We start from the raw sequence: 4,988 nt of genomic DNA on the forward strand, positions 1-4,988 counted from the left end.
GAGTCAATAGTTTGTGTCTTTTTAGGAATTTATCCATCTTATCTAATTTTCCTAATTTGGAGGACATTTGTTTACTGCAGTTACTTAATAATTATTTTTTTATTTCTGTAAAGTCAGTAGTGATGGCTCATGCCTCTTTCACTTCTGATTTTAGTAATTTGAGTCTTCTATTGTTCTTCATCAGTCTAGTCAAGAATTTGTCAATTTTGTTAATCTTTTTAAAAGAATCAACGCTTAGTTTCATTGATTTCCTCTATTGTTTATCTGTTTCTATTCTACATTTATATCTAATGTTTGTTTTTTCCTTTCTTCTATTTGCTTTGAGTTTAGTTCTTCTTTTTCTGTTTTTTAAGATAGAAGGTAAGATTTTTTTTTAATTTGAGATCTTTCTTCTTTAATATAGGCTTTTCCAGTTTTAAATTTCCTTCCAAGCATGGCTTTAGTTGCATGCCAAATGTTTTGAGATATGTTTTCATTTCATTCATCTCAAAGTGTTTTCAAATTTTCCTTTTGATTTCTTCTTTGACCCATCAATGATTTAGGAGCATGTTGCTTAATTTCTACATATTTGTGAAATTCTCAATTTTCCTTATGTTATTGATTTCTGACTTAATTCCATTGCTTTCTAAGAACATGCCTTTTGTGATTGCCATCCTTTTAAATATACTGAGGCTTGTGTATGACCTAACATATGATCCGTTATGGAGAATGTTCCATGTGTGCTTGAGAAGAATGTGTATTTTACTGTACTTGAATGGAGTGTTCAATAAATGTCTGTTAGGTCTAGTTGACTGACAATGTTCTTCATGTCTACTCTATTCTTACTGATTTCTACCTATCCGTTCTATCCGTAATTTAAAAAGGGGTACTGAAGTCTCCAACTATTACTGTTAAGTTGCCTCTTTTTCCTCTCTATTCTGTCAGTCTTAGGTTCATGTATTTGGGGCTCTGTCATCCAGTGCATATATGTTTATAACTGTTATAGCTTCCTGATAGATTGATACTTTTATCATTATGAATTACTTCTATTTATCTCTAGTAACATTAATTTTGGTTTTTAAAGTCATTTTTTCTGATACTAGGGTAGCCACCTCAGCTCTACTATGGTCTTTGTTTGCATGGTATATATATATTTTCATCCTTTTACATTCATCCCATTTGTATTTTTGAAGCTAGTATGTCTTGTGGAGATAGCGTGTAGTTAAATGATGTTTTTGTTTTTTAATCCAGACTGACCATTTCTGCCTTTTGACTGAATATTTAATGCATTTAATGTTATTGTACTTATGAATAAGATAATTTGGAATAAAATGTGTCAAAATGTCAATCACTGTTATTTCTAAGTTATAAGAATCTCAAGGTCTTTTTAATCACATCTATTTTACTTTAATGTTTTTTTCTGATTTCTATAAAATGAATATACATTATTTTATAATAAATAAGTGTGCTTTAACATACAGATTCTAAGGTGGTACATTCTTTTTTTTTTTTAATGCCTTCTATGTTTTCTCTGAATATCACATTCTACTCACTTAACATCAGGAATAATGGTAGAAGCTGCAATGTCTCTGGACCATAGTGGAATGTGCACCACAAAAATGTCATCATTTGTAATCATCCCAAAGAATTTACTTTCCTAAAAGAGAACTGCTGCATCTTGTCAAGAAGAAAATGTTCTCCAAAGAATGTGATAATGAGAGAACAATCTAAATTGGTATAAGATACCCTCTCATAGAAGGAGAATTTTGAAAATTTTTTCCTTTCATCCTTGAATTTTTAGTCATAAAGAGGGCTTATTCATATAAAACAAAAATCAAAACATGTTGTGACAGTTGAGCTGGCATTCCTGTGGGTAAATGCCTAAGGTGATGCTGAGGAACCTGACCCAAACCACTTCACTGTGCCACCCTCAGAAGCTCCCTTACCTCTCCTCTTAGGAAGATGAATAAACACAACTGAACATCGGACCCTAATAAGGGATAGAAGTATTTGAACACCTCTATGTCCAATTTATTTCTTGAGTGACAACTTAGACCTTTACCTTTCATTCAACTTCCATTCTTTGAGGTCGCAGTCCATTTTTATCTATACTGTTTTGATGTACCGTAAGGGCTTTTAAGCAGGTCTTATTTGTGGATGAAACTTATTTAACTCATCATGTTTTCTTTCGTTTTTAAACATATTGCTGTAGTTGTGTTTCAACAAAAAACGGTGAATAACAATGAACTGCTTTAATTATATTTCTTCCCTATCTTGGTGGTTTTAATATGCAAAATCAGTTAAATATGATACGTAGACTTCAAAATGAGAGCACTGTTAGGGGAGAGGCTAATATATGGTATAATAACAATGGGGGAACTATTTAAGATGACATAAGCATATACTCAATTTGGGGCTCTATTTTTAAGGAAAAGGACCTTGGTAGAAGAAAAACCGGAATCTCTATTAGACCTCAAGGAAAATTAGGCAACTCTAAAAAGAGAGTAACTGGAGGAGAAGTTAAGCATTTCACTTTCCAAAATATTAATTTAGCAATGGGTAATAACTTTATTGCTCTCTGATTATTGGCAAAGGCAAGATGGGCATGTTCTCCTTTTGAGCACTGTATTAATGAAATTGAAGGTTGTGTGCTGTATGCAATGTATGTTCTGCAACATTTTGAAAGCTTAGCTGGGAATCCCTGTGGTGCTGACTGAAGGAAAAAAGGAATCAAAGTCTTCTCCAGTTTTTAAAAACCAGAAGTATTTTTCAGAAGTCATGTATGAAATAAACTGCTTATGAGAAAATGACTGTAATGCCTCCTCAGTTTTCAGTGATAGAGGGATCTGTTTAAAACACTCTGACATAAAAAATAAATCAGCTTTAACTTCAATTATTAAGTGCTAAAGTAGCATTCTTTGATAAAACGGGGTGGGTTTCTGGCATTTCGATGATAAATATGTATGAAAGAGTTGTGTCACCATGGAAACCAAAACCTCACCATATTTTTTTAGACAAGGCAAATAGTATAATAGAAACTCAGGATCTCTAAAAAAAACATTGAAGACCAATCACCATTAGGGTAATTTTTTGTATTCTAAAGTTTAAGCATTCTTTAGTTTTTAGCATTCATGTAAAGTTCTGAAGAATACTTTGAAATTTTTATCAAGTCATTTTTGAAATCTCAAGCATTTTAATGAATACTTCTAAATAAGCACTGAGGCAACTCTCTTTTTGGATACATTATTAAGTGTGTTGTACAAACGTTGAACAGCATCCCTCTGAAAGAATCAAATGTGTATTTTTTTTTTTCAGAGTAACACAGCCTCTCTTATAGGCATTTAGGTGGATGCCTTTTATTTTTCTCTTTCATTTTTTTGTTTCCTATGAGTGAATTCTGGACTAGAAGTGATAAAGATACTATCTGAATCTAGTGGTGTTTTTCCAGTGACAAATTTTACATATACTTTCTGGAGTTTCTGACAGAGTACCTCCTGGCTCTTTCACTTGGGACAACCCCCTGCTAGGTGCCAATACATTTCCTATTCCCTCTTTCCCTAAAAGTACAGAGTTCAATTATTTTTAATGACTTAATTTTAAGTATATGTATATTTAAATGAAGGTGACGGTAGGCAATTCAAATATACCTTCTGATGTAAGAGGCACTATTGGTGACAGAAAAGAGTACTGGTCCAAGATATCCAAATGTCTAACCCTAGTTCTATTTTTTAAATAGCAATTTAGCCTTGGAAATGTCATTTCATCTCTCTGAGCCTTGATTTCCCTGTTTATAAAATGAGACCTATTAGATATGCACATGACCATGATTATTTTGAGAATCATAGTTTTCTTGAAAAACTCTTTAGTAACTATACATTATATTTCAAATACAAGGTGAAAGTAAGTTTTATTGCAGCTAAGACAGCACCTAGGCTAAATCTTGCATAATACTAATATACGATAAACTAAGTTTTTTCAAAAGATTTATTTATTTCAGAGAGAGAGCACATGAGCGGGAGGGTCAGAGGGAGAGGGAAAGAGAAACTAAAGCAGATACTGTACTGAGCACAGAGCCCAACGCAGGGCTCAATTTCACGACTCTGAGATTATGACCTGAGCAGAAACCAAGAGTCAGATGCTTAATGGACTGCGCCACCCAAGTGTCCCCTAAGTTAAGTTTATAACTCACACACTATGTCTAATCTGTGCTTATGCAACACCAAAACATGTGTCTCAAAATGAAAATTCATCTAAGGTATATTTTCAAATAAAATTTCACCCACTTACTTGTTTTCCGTATTTAATTTGTCAGCCTTCAGAATTATTAGTAATTATATAGTTAACACTGAGTGGTTCAGTAGACAAATTTCAAAATTAAAATTACTGTGGTAAGCTCTTACCACAACAGACATCATCAGCTTTGATATGTTTACCTGACTGGGAAGGATGCTACTTCAGTGAGCAATGAGAAATACTTGATATAGCAGGACGCTGAATTTTTTAAACATAGCGGTAAATGCATTACCAGTGACAATGAACAACAACAAATATTCCAATCTTTTGCATATCGCTCTCCCAATGGGTTTCTCCTAAAGACGTTCCCCCCTCTTCTCCAACATTATCCTCATTCTCTAAGATTCCAGAGTCCAGACGGCTGCATGCACAGCAGCCCTGCTACGCCCCCAGAGTTGGTGCCACGTACTTGGTTCCCTGCCCAGGACTGTTTTGTAAGTTACCTGACTCCTTGTGCAAGGCTGCAAAGCCTCTCCAGCTCCAGGTGAGCCCTTATATTCCAGAGGCCCATGTCATGGCTTTCCACCCCCCCCCCCACAGTGTTAGGAATGTCGTTAGACTTCCATACTTAATGACACATTAAAGCACAGCACCAGACAATACATTGTTTACCTATTATGGCAACTGATTCTTTTTTTTTTTTTCTACATGAAAAACTTTTTCCCTACATAGCATTCAAAATAATTCTCTTATTATCATAGTACTAATTCTGCCTG

The sequence above is a fragment of the Ursus arctos genome, unplaced genomic scaffold, assembly GCF_023065955.2.
Source record: "Ursus arctos isolate Adak ecotype North America unplaced genomic scaffold, UrsArc2.0 scaffold_3, whole genome shotgun sequence".
NCBI lineage: Eukaryota > Metazoa > Chordata > Mammalia > Carnivora > Ursidae > Ursus > Ursus arctos.